The sequence below is a fragment of the Panthera pardus genome, unplaced genomic scaffold, assembly GCF_024362965.1.
Source record: "Panthera pardus isolate Hobbes unplaced genomic scaffold, ASM2436296v1 HiC_scaffold_16, whole genome shotgun sequence".
Lineage (NCBI taxonomy): Eukaryota > Metazoa > Chordata > Mammalia > Carnivora > Felidae > Panthera > Panthera pardus.
In genome coordinates, this window is record NW_026526721.1 from 61,662,190 (window position 1) to 61,678,539 (window position 16,350).

The window sequence follows — 16,350 nt, forward strand, 5'->3', positions numbered from 1 at the left end:
GTAGTATGGATTGCATTGATGTATGAACCCATGTCCATCAATTTTGTCACTCAGAGCTGAGCAGTGTGGAAAGGGTTAACAACATGGGTGCCACAATGGCATAAAGAAAACAAAGCTATATTAAATCGCCCCTTGTGGGGAGTGCAACTATGGAAACGTTTCTGGGGAGTACACACTAAACCTGGTACAGCCATCCATGTATGACATGTGTGTGCTCACTCCCTGTGCACATTGCCAGGCAATGACGACACAGATGCTCTAGCTCTGGTGGGAGCCCTTCTACTGAAGGAAATGCTAACCTAATGTAGTAGAATGGGTCCACTGTAAATTGGGATACTGAGGTCACCAAACTACTTGGGAAATAGTAAAAAAAGATTACATTTACTTTTAAATGATCTATGAGTTGCTGAGAAGAAGTGCTTCCAATGCCACCTCAGGCAATGGCTGTTGCACCACACACTGGGACATACAAGGTGGACTCTATGCCCTGTTTTTCATTGCCAACTATATAGGCCTTTTGCTGGTATCAAAAGGACACAAATATGCAGCGACCTATGCAGGCATTTCCATAGGACTTGTTACAAGCCTTTGCCTGTAAAAGAACCAATCAAGCTACAACTATAAAAGGATTAACAAAACCAGAGGGCATGTACAAACGCCGCCTCAGATAGATAGTGATCAAGGAATACATTATCTGCTATAAAGTCCAAGAATGGGCAGAGGACTGGGATATATTATGGACTTTTCACCTGCCATATAATCCTACTGCTGCAGGCCTAATTGAAAGGATGAATGGACTAATAAAAAACACATTAAAGACACTGTCACCAGCCAACTCCCTCAAAGGATGGCCTCCACAACTAATAGAAGAGATGCAACTCATTAATGCATGCCCACAGTTGGACAGACATCACACACGAACACCTAACAGACAACACCCCAGCTCCAGTGCTCCAGATGCAGGTATTGTCAGGAGGTCTGAGGCCTATAAGGACTCATTTTTGTTTCCACTGTCCTCCAACCTGATAAGACTTTAGTTCACTGGAAATGGGCTTGGAGTGCCCCCCCCCCCTCCACACAAGGTTGTCTGTTGTCTTTATCCCTTGGGGCCATGGGCTCACTTCTGGTACTGTCTTTAACTCCTTGTTCCATATACATCAGGCTCCAACACACACACTCAGGCTACCCTCCTAGACCTCTGATGTTTGCTCCTCAAGTGCCTTTATTATGGATGCCAACCTAAAAAACACCAATGTACAATACAGGCACACCCTCTGATGGTATTAAGGGACAAAATTTATGGTATCATTCCTCCAGGAAAAAAAATCCAAGCCAGGGTGGTATTGGCTTGTGGGGACCAAAAAGCTACTAGGTTGTTGGTAAATAGAGATTTGCCATATTTATTGCCTGTAAAACATTTGTCTTATTGCCTCTAGACTCACACTGTGGCTGTCCCTCCCTGTTGTCATGGGAAACACCTTCCTATCATGGGCCACTACTTATGCTGAAGTTCACAATTGCTCCAACTGCTGGATTTGTGGAATGCTGTCACTATGAAGCTCAGAAGGGATAGCACAGGCATTGATACCTTTTGATATCATCAATGAGAATGGTGGCTAAGTCTAGTAACCCTCCCATGATATGCTAGGTGCCCTGCAGAGAAAAAGTCAGACATCTCTTACTTTTAACTTACCATCCACTAAGGCATAGAAATACAGTATAATTTAGCAGGGAACTAATGATTTCAAGATTATGAATAACTACCACATTTGGGATGGTGGGGGATGAGTATGTGCAGAACATGGTATATTAAGACTAACAGCGCCTCTATGTATTGGCAGGATTAATTATACCTCTGCCATCCCTTGATGTATGGGATGGTTGCCCTACTATTCCTATCAAAAGTATATAAAATATTAGATACAGATTGGATGGGATGAGAAAATAAATCCATAAAAGCTGGGGCTTTCTCTGTCCCTTAAAACAGAATTTGGATATGTGGAAGTAACTTATGGCCATATCTACCTAATGGATGGACAGGGCGATGCACCCCAGGTTTCTCCCACTTACCTGGGCACAAATATGACACTCTTTCTGGGATGCCCGTAACTTACCAGCCCTAAGGTCCCAGTGGAGCCAAACTCTGGCCTGGTGGGAATGGCTAGCATCTATTTCCCTATATGAATATGCCAGTCTTAGAGCAAAATTAGAAATTCAGGCCTTGGCTAAATTTGCATCCTTTGTGTTAAATGATTCTCACCAAAGCATTTCTCTACTCAATCAAGGAACTGCTCCAATGAGAAGGTGGTTTTATAATGGCATGGCTCTAGATATTTTAACTGCCACCTAAAGAGGGACCTATGTCCTCAGAGGACATAAATGCTGTTCATATACATCATCCTATGACAGTAATGTCACTGACTTCACATCCCATATGCAGAAAGGGAACCTCTTGCTTATGCCTTCACTACATGGCTTTTTTTTTTTAAAGGATGCTCCATGCCCAATGTGGAGCTTGAACTCATGACCCTGAGATCAAGAGCCAGACGTTCTACCAACTGAGCTACCCAGGCACCCCTAGATGACTGACTTCTTTACTGGGTTGCTAGGAGACTATAGTTCTAAGTTGTTTTTTTTTTTTTTAATTTAAATTCAATTTAATTAACATAAAGTGTAGTCTTGGCTTCAGGAGTAGAACCCAGTGACTCATCTCTTACATATGACACCCAGTGCTCATCCCCAAAATGCCCATCACTTATTTAACCCATCCTCCCACCTACCACCCCTCCAGCAACCCTCAGTTTGTTCTCTGTATTTAAGAGTCTCTTATGGTTTGCCAACCTGTTTTTATCTTATTTCTCCTTTCCTTCGTGTATATTCACCTATTGTGTTTCTCAAATTCCACATATGAGTGAAATCATATTATACCTGTTTTTCTTGAACTGACTTATTTCACTTAGCATAATATTCTCTAATTCCATCCACATTGTTTCAAATGGCAAGATTTCATTCTTTTTCATTGCTGAGTAGCATTCCATTGTGTGTATATATATATATATATATATATATATATATATCACATATTCTTTATCCATTCATCAGTTGATGGACATTTGGGCTCTTTGCATACTTGGGCTATTGTTGATAGCGCTGCTATACATATTGGGGTGCATGGGCCTCTTCAAATTCGCATTTTTGTATGCTTTGGATAAGTACCTAGTAATGCAATTGCTGGGTCGCTGGGTAGTTGTATTTTTAATTTTTTCAGGAACCTCCATACTGGTCTCCAGAGTGGCTGTACCAGTGCATTCCCACTAACAGTGCAAAAAAAAAGTGTTCCCCTTTCTCTGCATCCCCACCAACATCTGTTATTTCCTGAGTTGTTAATGTTAGCCATTCTAACAGGTGTGAGGTTGTATCTCAGTGTGGTTTTGATTTGTATTTCCCTGATTATGAGTGATGTTGACTCATCATCATCAAAAGATGAAAAGACACATCTTTTCATGTGTCTATTTGCCATCTGGATGTCTTCTCTGGAAAAGTATCTATTCATGTCTTCTGCCTATTGCTTCACTGGATTATTTATTTATTTATTTATTTATTTTGGGTGTTGAGTTTGGTAAGTTCTTTATAGATTTTGGATACTAACCCTTCATCCGATATATAATTTGCAAATATCTTCTCCCATTCTGTCGGTTGTCTTTTAGTTTTGTTTCCTTTTCTATGCAGAAGATTTTTATCTTCATGAGGTCCCAATTGTTCATTCTGGCTTTTATTTCCTTTCCCTTTAGAGACATGTCAAGTAAGAAGTTGGCTACAGCTGAGGTCAAAGAGGTTGCTCCCTCCCTGTTTTCTCCTGTAAGATTTTCTTTTGTCTTCTAGGTATATTAATTTCATGTTGCTGTTTATATTGCTGCTGTGGCATAGGAATGCAAGTCACTTGCCAGCCAGTATCTGGCTCTATAGCCATCACAGAAGAATGATGTGTGAAGAATGATGTGTAAAGAATGTATAGGCAATGGAAATGTTGGGGATGGAGAGTAAGTGTGGTAACAATATTGACTCCATCTCTGGCCCTCCCTCTTGTTCATGTCAGTGCAATGACCTCCGTCATGGGCACTGTGCTCCAGGTTCCATGGAGGTTAATGTATGTCCTGACTAGAATGTGGAGAGGCTTGTTCTGGTCTTCCCTAAATTTGTTTAGATAACTAGCACAGATAACATAGTTTCCCCTCTATCTCCTGACACACAGATAGTGCCAGGAGGTCTATTAAGTGTTATCAATTACGTGTATGCAGACCCTTTGACTTCACCACAGTGCCCTCTGCACATTTCCTCACTCTATAAAATCTGTATGCTAAGGTCCAGACGTAGCGGAGAATAGCTGCACAGCATCCAGATCCTTCTCTGCCCAGTATTCCCTGTCAGTAAGTTACCCTGAATAAAACTGTAGAAGATGTGTGTGGCTGCTTGCTTCATTTTTAGTCTCAAAGTGTTTTCTCAATTTGGAGGATATTTTACACTCCCCCCTCTACCTTCTAACAAGGGCAGTCGATGTACAAATAAGTCACCAGAAATGCCTTGGATGGACCACTGTGTTTTCAGTTATACACATGTGGCAGAGCATGAATGAGATTGCTTTGTTTGTTTGTTTGTTTGTTCACTTTATAGAGGAATGAAACACATCTGAAATGCAGAATATTAAAGTTTAAGGTCCATCACCAATTATCCAAGAGAGAAGTAGATGCAAAAGACACAGGAGGCCATGGAGGATGCTTGGCCTTCCTTCAGGGGATGCCTCCCACTTGCCTCTTCCCTTCAAAGCCCACTGTTTAACCAGCTGGGGCATGAACTATGAGGGATTCAGAATGGGAAAAAATGGGGAGTTTTGAGGGGCTCAGGAGCCAAGATACAAAGTAAACAGATGTTTACACTATGGGATATTAAAGTCAAAACATCTGAAATATAAGCAAGCAAAAATTTAACTTTCTATAACATACTTGTCAAATATTAACTCTTCCTGTAAAGTGTAAATTATCATCACCTAACAAATCTTAATTGTTCTGTACAGTTCAGCTCAAGAGCATAAAAACCATTCAATCATGTCTAATATTGAGTATAAGATGTATTAAACTAAAGAAAATCTCTATTGCGTTTAGTCGTAATCTCCTTTACCTTCTCTTACACTAATTTTTTTAATGTGTCTTCCTTCTCCCCCCCGCCCCAGCTTTATAGAGATATAATCAACATTTTGTAAGTTTAAGGTGTAGATTGTGATAATACCATACACATATATTGTAAAATGATTACCACAATAAGGTGAGTTAACACATACTTCATATCACATAATTACCATTTTGTTGTTGCTGTTATGGTGAGAACATTTAAGATCTAGTCTCCTAGCAGCTTTTATTCTTTTACACTAATTTCTCTCATTCATTCATTCCTTTAAAATCCAACTTTCCAGGCATTTTAGTTGATATCAGAACCTTTAATATATTTCTAGGTTGAGGAAACAGAAGAATGTAATTCATTATACTCTTCATGACAACACTCTGATGAAACAAACACTATTCTCATATTGTAGATGTGAAAACTAAAGCTCTGAGACTGTAAGTTGCTTGCCCTAGGTCAGAAACTACATCCAGGTCTGTCTGTCTGTCTGTCTGTCATCAAAACATCATACACATTACATAAATGCCTTCATATTTCTGGAGACCTGGGGAAGATAGAAAGTAGGGGGATAGAAAAGAAGTGGTAATATTCTCTTTATAAAGGGTAGCTTCACTTTACTATGAACGAGATGCCCAATGTGTATATTATTCAAGAAGTCTATGTAAGAGACCCATAGTTCCGCAAAATACTGAGTAGAGGAAAAAGGGCCTCTGCTAATGATTTCTTGAAACTTGCCTCAGGCTTGCAGCTGGGAAGAAGAAAATGATTGCATCCCAAGGCACACAGTAACTTATGTGGATGGTTGCAGATATTTCCTAGGTTGGGAAACTTAAGGGAAAAATAAAATATTAAGGTGAGTGTTGAAATGGGATATTAAAAAATGCTCAATAGCTTTGGGCAATCCCTGGATGTTTGCTTCCATACTTCTAACTTGCAACCAACCCTTTAGTCCCACCAGTTTAACTGATTGTTTATTACTTGCCTTTGCTCATATATTGTTGCTGCCTTCTGAAATAAAATGCTCCAATCCAAAGATCATAGAACCTCTATGTAAACAGGACTAGTCCCTTGGTGATTTCTTATCACTTTTCCATAGGTAGCTCTCAAAGTATTGTTATTACCACCCTCTCTTCTTCGCTGATACTTCTAAAACACATTTCCTTTTATTTTACCCATACTCAAGAACTGTGTAACCCATTTCTCTGTTTTGTGCCATCATGACAGGTCATTAAACTTTTTTCATGTTCTCTTTTCCATTTATTCCATTCCTTCTCATCCAAACAAATACTCTTTTAGGTTAATTAACACCTATTTCAAGTTCTTTATAACTTCTAGATATCCAAAAGCTTGCTTTGGGTAAGAATAGTATCCCTCAGTAGGAAGAAGGGTTAATTTGGCATCTATTGGATATTCAAAATGGAATAGAATGTCCTTCAGTTTTCTCATTTTTACTGTTTTCCTAAAAAATTACAAAATAGGGGAGGGGCCAAGATGGTAAAGGAGCATGGAAGTTTTATTCATCTCTCATCCCTAAAATGCAGCTAGATCAGCACCAAACCATTTTGCACACCTAGAAAATTGATCTGAAAATTAACACAACAATCTGCATAACTTGAGCCACAGAACTCAACAGGTATGCTGCATGGAGAGATTAACTGGGGAAGAGAGAAGCTGCAGAAGATAGGGAGCCGTTTTGGCTTGTGGAGAGAAGACAGAGATGGGGGGGAGTGTACTGGGAAAGCACTCTCCCTGAGAGCAGCTGGAGAGAAAGAGAAAGAGTGGAAACACCCACAAGGGACTGAACAAGAAAGGGAGAAAAGAGAAAGGAGAAAGGAGAGGGTTTCAATACCATTAAGACTCTATAAATAGGGGAGTGCAGAATCAAAAACTCCATAGCTCAATACTTGGTGGAGCTCTTGTGGGAAGGGTGAATCCACAGGAGCAGACAGTGAGGTATGAGAGGTCCTTGGGCCACATGGGGAGAGTCTGTTCACTTGCTAAAAGGACATTTGGTATAGGTCGTGTGGCCTCTCCCCAGGTAAAGGTTCCAGTGGACCCTGGAGAACAGCCACATTTGCTGGTGTTGGAACAAGGACATTAGAGACAGTAAAGCCTGGCACCAGATATGTGTTGTGATTTGCCATAATCCTTGAAATGCTGCTTCTGCACAATTGTGCAAACTTTTGCTGGGGTGGGCTAGCACCTAGCTGTAGTTTCTGGGCCTCTGCGGTGGTGCAGTCACATGAATGTTCTGGGCCAGCACCTGGACATTGCTTGGCCAGACCCTCTCCTGGAGTGTTGGAGAGGATACAAGCCTCAGGGCCCTCAGAAGTGAGGGGTTTAGAAACATAGCCCTATCTGAGATAAAATTTGGGAGAGAGCCACCAGGCTGATGGCTTGGTTGTAGACAGTGTTGAAGCGAGGAGTAGACAAAAACTGGAGACAAAGGAGGCGTGCTTGATTGCCAGTAGGTGAGAGCACAGAGTTCTGATGCTATAGACTGGGAAGCTGGGTGATACCGTTTTCATCTCTCCTGTGCATGTGCATACACGCCTATGTGCACCATTATGATATGATCCACCCCCGTAAACTAAGCAGCACCATCTAGTGTTGAACAGATCCATTACACTAAGCCCCATCCAACTGTGCCAACCAAGCTCTAGAGGAACACCACAAGTCTCTCTGCCTGCTTAGTTTATGGACTATAAAGTGCTTCCTAGTTTGACTTCTAGGGGAAACTGGATGTAATTTTATTCGTATTTAATTGTTTGCTGTTCCCTCTATTCATTTTTTTCTTTTTCTTTTCTTATTCTTGAATAGAGAAAGAGAAAAAAATTATTTTTATTTTCCATTTTTATATAAAAGATTTTTCTTAATTTTTTCTACTATATATTTTATATATTTTGTAATTTTTAAAATCTATTTTACTTTCTTCATTTAATTTTATTGTATTCACTTTTTAAAATTTTTAAATATTTTCCTACTTTTTTTCCTTTTCTTTTATTTCCCTTTTTTCTCTATTCTATCAAGCTTCCTTTAACAACCAGACAAAACACACCTAGGATCTAGCTTCCTTTAATTGATTTTTTTGTGTTGTTTTTAATTTTTTAATTTAATTTTTTAATTTTATTAATTCTCTTTTCTTCCTCCAAAATGACAAAATGAAGGAATTTACCCCAAAAGAAAGAAGAGGAAGAAATGACAGCCAGGGACTTAATCAACACAGATATAAGCAAGATGACTGAACTAGAATTTAGAATCACGATAATGAGATTACTAGCTGGGGTTGAAAAAAACATAGAATCCCTTTCTGCAGAAATAAAAGAAGTAAAATCTAGTCAGGATGAAATTAAAAAGTTTATAACTGAGATGCAATCTCAAATGAGTGCTATAGTGGCAAGGATGGATGAAGCAGAGCAGCGGATCAGCAATATACAAGACAAACTTATGGAGAATAATATAACAGGAAATAAGAGGGGAAACTAAGGCAAAAGAGCATGATATAAGAATTGGAGAATTCAGTGACTCATCAAAAAAGAATAACACCTGAATCATAGGAGCCCCAGAAGATGAAGAGAGAGAAAAAGGGGTAGAAGGTTTATGGGAGCAAATCATAGCAGAAAGCTTTCCTAACCTGGGGAAGGACACAGACATCAAAATCCAGGAGAGCACAGAGAACTCCCATTAGATTCAACAAAAACCGACCATCAATAAGGCATATCATGGTCAAAATTGCAAAATACTCAGGCAAGGAAAGAATCATGAAAGTAGCAAGGGAAAAAAGTCCTTAACCTACAAGGGAAGACAGACAGATCAGGTTCTCAGCAGACGTATCCACAGAAACTTGGCAGGCCAGAAAGAAAGAATTGGCAGGATATATTCAATGTGCTGAATTGGAAAATTATGCAGCCAAGAATTCTTTATCCAGCAAGGCTGTCATTCAAAATAGAAGGAGAGAAAAAGTTTCCCAGACAAACAAAAACTAAAGGAGGTTGTGACTACTAAACCAGCCCTGAAAGAAATTTTAAGGGGGACTCTCTGAGGGGAGAAAAGATGAAACAAAACAAAAGAAAACAAAAGACCTAAAGCAACAAAGACTAAAAAGGGCCAGAGAACATCAGCAGAAACTCCAACTCTACAGGCAACTCAAGGGCAATAAATTCATATCTTTTAGTACTCACTCTAAATGTCAATGCACTAAACACTCCAATCAAAAGATACAGGATAACAGAATAGACAAGAAAACAAGATCCACTCGTATGCTGTTTACAAGAGACCCATTTTAGACCTAAAGACACCTTCAGATTGAAAGTAAGGGGACAGAGATCAATCTATCATGCTAATAGACTCCAAAAAAAAAAAAAAGCTGGAGTAGCCATACTTATATCAGACAATCTAGATTTTAAAACAAAGACTGTAACAAGAGATGAAGAAGGACATTATATCATAATTAAGGGAGTCTATCCACCAAGAAAACCTAACAATTGTAAACATTTATGCCCCCAACATGGTAAGCCCAAATATATAAATCAGTTAATCACAAACATAAAGAAACTAATTGACAAAAAAAAAAAAAAAAAAAAAAAAAAAAAGAAACTAATTGACAATAATACCATAATTGTAGGGGATTTCAACATCCCCCTTGCAGCAATGGACAGATCATCTAAGCAGAAAATCAACAAGGAAACAGTGGCTTTGAATGACACACTGGACTGGGTGTACTTACAGATATATTTAGAACATTTCATCCTAAAGCAGCAGAATACACATTCTTCTTGAGTGCACATTGAACATTTTCCAGAATAGATCACATACTGTGACACAAACCAGCCCTCAATAAGTACAAAAAGATGGAGATTATACCATGCATATTTTCAGACCACAACACTACGAAACTTGAAATTAGCTACAAGAAACAATTTGGAAAGAACAAATACTTAGAGACTAAAGAACATCCTACTAAAGAATGCATGGGTTAACCAAGAAGTTAAAGAGGAAATTAAAAAGTACCTGGAAGCCAATGAAAATGATAACACCACAGCACAAAACCTCTGGGATGCAGCAAAGGCAGTCATAAGAGGGAAGTATATAGTAATCCAGGCCTTCCTAAAGAAGCACAAAAGGTCTCAGATACACAACCTAACCTTATACCTTAAAGAGCTGGGAAAAGAAAAGCAAATAAAACCCCAAATCAGCAGAAGATGGGAAATAATAAAGATTAGAGCTGAAATCAATGCTATCGAAAAAAGAAAACAGTATAATACATTAATGAAACCAGGAGCTGGTTCTTTGAAAGAATTAACAAATTTGATAACCTCCTAGCCAGACTGATCAAAAAGAGAAAGGAAAGGACCCAAGTAAATAAAATCAAGAATGAAGGAGGAGAGATCACAAGCAACATTGCAGGAATACAAACAATAATAAGAGAATATCATGAGCAATTATATGCCAATGAATTGGGCAATCTGGAAGAAATGGACAAATTCCTAGAAACATATAAACTACCAAAACAGAAACAAGAATAAATAGATAATTTTAACAGTCCCATAACCAGTAAAGAAATTGAATTAGTAATCAAAAATCTCCCAAAAAACAAGAGTCTAGAAACAGATGGCTTTCCAGGGGAATTCTACCAAACTATTTATTTATTTATTTATTTATTTATTTATTTATTATGAAATTTATTGTCAAATTGGTTTCCATACAACACCCAGTGCTCATCCCAACAGGTGCCCTCTTCAATGCCCATCACCCACTTTCCCCTCTCTCTCACCCCCATCAACCCTCAGTTTATTCTCAGTTTTTAAGAGTCTCTTATGGTTTGCTCCATCCCTCTCTAACTTGTTTTTTTCCCCTCTTTCGTTTCCCCCACGGTCTTCTGTTAAGAAGAGTTTAAAGAAGAGTTAACACCTTTCTTTTGAAACTGTTCCAAAAAATAGAAATGGAAGGAAACCTTCCAAAGTCATTCTATGAGGTCAGTATTACCTTGATTCCAAAACCAGACAAGGACCCCACTAAAAAGGAGAACTACAGACCAATTTTCCTGCTGAACTTGGATGCAACAATTCTCAACAGGATACTACCAGATCCAACAATACATTAAAGGAATTATTCACCACAACCAAGTGGGATTTATACCTGGGATGTAGGGCTGGCTCAATATGTGCAAATCAGTCAATATGATACATTACGTGAATGAAAGAAAGGACAAGAACCACATGATCCTCTCAACAGATGCAGAGAAAGCATTTGACAAAATGCAGCATTCTTTCTTGATTAAAAACCCTCAAGAAAGTGGAGATAGAAGTATCATACTTCAAGATCATAAAAGCCATATATGAAACACCTACCGCTAATATCATCCTCAATGGGGAAAAACTGAGAGCTTTCCTCCTAAGGTCAGGAACACGACAGGGATGTCCACTCTCACCACTGTTATTCAACATACTATTGAAAGTCCTAGCCTCAGCAATCAGACAACACAAAAGAATAAAACCATGCAAATCAGCAAGGAGGAAAGTCAAGCTTTCACTCTTTGCAGATGACATAATACTCTATATGGAAAATGCAAAAGATTCCACCAAAAAACTGCTAGAACTGATCCGTGAATTCAGCAAAGTCGCAGATATAAAATCAATGCACAGAAATCAGTTGCATTTCTACACACCAACAATGAAGCAACAGAAGGAGAAATCAAGATATCGAACCCTTTTACAATTGCACCAAAACCCATAAAATACCTAGGAATAAACCTAACCAAAGAGGTGAAAAATCTATACACTGAAAACTATAGACAGCTTATGAAAGAAATTGAAGACACACACACACACACACACACACACACACACACACACACAAGGAAAAATATTCCATGCTCATGGATGGGAAGAACAAATATTGTTAAGATATTGATACTACTGAAAGCAATCTACATATTCAATGAAATCCCTATCAAAATACCACCAGCATTTTTCAGAGCTAGAACAAACAATCCCAAAATTTGTATGGAACCAGAAAAGACAACAAATAACCAAAGCCATCCTGAAAAAGAAGACAAAAGCTAGAGGCATCACAATTCTGGACTTCAAGGTGTATTATAAAGATGTAATCCTCAAGACAGTATGGTACTGGTACAAAAACAGACACTTAGATCAATGCAACAGAATAGAGAACCCAGAAATGGACCCACAAACATATGGCCAACTAATCTTTGACAAAGCAGGAAAGAATATCCAATGGAATAAAGACAGTCTCTTCCTCAAATGGTGTTGGGAAAACTGGACAGTGACATGCAGAAAAATGAACCTGGACCACTTTCTTATACCATATACAAAAATAAACTAAAAATGGATGAAAGACCTAAATGGAAGACAGAAGCCATCAAAATCCTAGAGGAGAAAGCAGGCAAAAACCTCTTTGACTCAGTCACAGCAATTTCTTGTCTCTGGAGGCAACAGAAACAAAAGCAAAAATGAACTATTGAGACCTCATCAAGATAAAAAAATTTCTCCACAGTGAAGGAAACAATTGGCAAAAGTAAAAGGCAACCAACAGAATGGGAGAAGATAATTGCAAATGACATATCAGATAAAGGGTTAATATCCAAAATCTACAAAGAACTTATCAAACTCAACACCCAAAAAACAAATAATCCAGTGAAGAAATGGGCAAATGACAGGAATAGACAGTTTCCAAGTAAACTGGCAACTTCCAGTTTGGATGAAACAATTCTCAACAGGATAGTACCAGATCCAACAATACATTAAAGGAATTATTCACCACAACCAAGTGGGATTTACACCTGGGATGCCTGGGATTTATACCTGGGATCCAAGGAAATTGGCAATTTCCAAGTAAAAGGCAACCAACAGAATGGGAGACGATAATTGCAAATGACATATCAGATAAAGGGTTAATATCCAAAATCTACAAAGAACTTATCAAACTCAACACCCAAAAAACAAATAATCCAGTGAAGAAATGGGCAAATGACAGGAATAGACAGTTTCCAAAAGAAGGCATTCAGATGGCAAATAGATACATGAAAAAAAATGCTCAACATCACTCATCATCAGGGAAATACAAATCAAAACCACAATAAGATACCACCTTACACCTGTCAGAATGGCTAACATTAACAATTCAGGAAACAACAGATGTTGGTAAGGATGAAGAGAAAGAGGATCTCTTTTGCACTGCTGTTGGGAATGCAAACTGGTGCAGCCACTCTGGAAAACAGTATGGAGGCTCCTTGAAAAATTAAAAATAGAATTACCCCATGACCCAACAATTGCATTACTAGATATTTATCCAAAGAATAAAAAAAATGCTGGTTCGAAGGGGCACATGCACCCCAATGTGTACAGCAGTGCTATCAACAATAGCCTAAGTATGGAAAGAGCCCAAAGGTCCATTGACAGATGAATGGATAAAGAATGGATACACACACACACACACACACACACACACACACAACGGAGTATTATTTGGCAATCAAAAAGAAAAGAAATCTTTTCCTTTTGCAACAGAAATTTGCAAAAGAAATCTTGCCATTTGCAACAATGTAGATGGAACTAGAAGGTATTATTCAAAGTGAAATTAGTCTGTCAGAGAAAGACAAATGTCATATGACTTCACTCATATGTGGAATGTAAGACACAAAACAGATGAACATAAGGGAAGGGAAGCAAAAATAACATAAAAACGGGGAGGGGGACAAAACATAAGAAACTTAAATATAGAGAACAAACTGAGGGTTGCTGGAGGGGTTGTGGGTGGGGGGGATGCGCTAAATGGACAAGGGGCATTAAGGAAGACACTTGCTGGGATGAGCACTGGGTGTTATACATAGGGAATGAATCACTGGATTCTACTCCTGAAATCATTATTGCACTATATGATAACTAACGTGGATGTAAATTGAAAAATAAATAATAAATAAATAAATAAATATTTTATTGACTTTATTAATTATAGTACCTTAACCTTGCAAATATACTAATGACTAAAAATCTGCTGCCTCAGCAACTTTCCTGAATATAAAAATTATTTTTGTTTATCAGACATATTTTAATTATATAGTATTATTTCTTAAGTGCAACTCCTGTTCTAAATTGATGCAGTCTTCAAAATGCAAGTACTCTTCAGTAAAAGCTGCAAGAGAAACAAAGTAGAACCCAGAGCCAATGCTGTGGCTGTGGGCAGTGGTCAGGTTCAACTGTACATTTCTATCTATTGATCTCTCTGGCTCTCTGATCGTTTGAGTCAGTGGTCACTGACTTTTAGCAAAGACAAAGGAAGTGGTTTTATTCTTTGAGTGCCATTAAGTCCCCAGGTCCATTGGTGGATTCTTATGTAGGAAGATTAGTAGCATAAGTCTAGGATAAGATCATGTTATTCCAAGCAATGCAGAGGTTAAGGATTATTCTTCATGGCCATAGTAAAAAAAACCACCAAGTGAAATCAAATGCTCAAAGATTTCTCCCAAAGCTGAGAAATAATGATGTTATCTGGCATGACGCTGTGTTCCTTCAGTAAAACAAATTCAGATTCGTTTATTCAAGCAACACTTTCTGAGATCATGATGACCTCTTAGGATAGCCTGCTAAGTTTTGAGGTGTGGGTGGGAGGGCTTTTTATTTTATCTGTAGCCAAGACTTATACCTTAGTCTCCTAATGGCATGGCTGTGATGGAAGGTACACAACAGACCCCAGTCAGCTCGATTATTCTGACCCTGACTGTACCTTTTGCTTGGTGATGATGAACTTCTGCTCTCGGTGGATGCTTTGCTCCGAGTAAATCCCCAGATAACTTTATTTTTAGATAAAGGACAAAATCCAAAAAGACGTCATTCTGTCTCTTTCCACCATGCTTATAACTCAAAGGGTTGGGGGGCGGGTAAGTCTTAACTGCTTCACAGTAGTTTGGAATAAATTAAATTTGACCAGATTAATAACAGCTACCGAGTATTTAGTGTTTTCAATATGCCAACTATTGTATTAACTCTTTACATGCACAATCTCATTTAATCTATAATCTTAACATGATCTGCATTGTATCTGGGATAGGTGAAGACACATTAATTATCTGCTTTTAGAGGAATTGATGCTTCTCTACTTCCTGTAGGAGAGTCCACACAATACTTGAAAAATTCTGCCTTCTCCCTCCCCCCCGCCCCCCACTGACTTTCCTGCTCGATGCTGGATTGTCAATAGGACATTCTAAATTTAGCTTTTTGAATCTAGAAATTAAATGCCAACATGATCCATTCAGAGTCCTGTTTCTATACACCTCGGTTTGTTTAGCCCTGAGGGAAAAAGTTGCAGGTGACCTTTCTTTCTTGTCCTTACTAGACTTAAAAATACATATAGTTAAAGTAGCTCAATCAGACCAGCTGAGAGGCTATAACTGCCTCACAACAGGACAGAGTTCTGCTGGCTAACACTTTGTTTTCCACTAGGAATCTACAGGGCTATTTTGGGTTGGGTATGCATGTGAGAATGTGAATGTGAAATCTAAAGGGTTATGTGAGTGTGTATGCAGAATGTATATCCTACATGGGGTATTAATGTAGTATAAATGGGGTGTTAGAGATGTGAAGAGTTAGCATCTCCATTGTTTACTTCTTCCTTTCCCATATCTGAAAATGCTGCAAACCATGTTTTGCTACTTTTTTCCCTAATTGCTCAATTTCAACAGAAACCCCAGGTTGCAAGAGACAGGTAGGCTCTGATATAGATTACAGTTGGTGGATTCTCTGGAGTGGCCAAATCTGAGATTAAAAAACTAAGTGTATTATAATCATTTATCCATGAAAAGGAAAAATGTTTCTCATATATATTATGCATAATATACTGTACTTCATTTAAAGGAAAAGAAGATAATGACATGATGCTAGAGCAACTTGAGACTAACTGGGTTTAGATGTTAACTTTATCACTTGCTAGCTGTGAGACCCTTTAAAAAGGTGGAATAAGCTTCAAAATTCCCATATTCAAAATTAGATAGTAATAGTTATTTGTAGGGCCATTGTAAGTCTTTTTTTTTATTGGTGGTAAAATACACATAAAATGATATCTACCCTCTTTATAAATTTTTAAAAATGTTTTTAAATGTTTATTTATTTTTGAAAGAGACAGAATGCGAGTGGGTTAGGGGCAGGGAGAGAGAGGGAG

General features: G+C 38.3%; 1 protein-coding gene across 2 annotated transcripts in view; it reads right to left on the reverse strand.

The window, feature by feature from the left end:
- Positions 1–16,350, reverse strand: part of LSAMP (limbic system associated membrane protein) — a 649,278-nt gene that overhangs the window by 117,818 nt on the left and 515,110 nt on the right. The window lies entirely within an intron of this gene.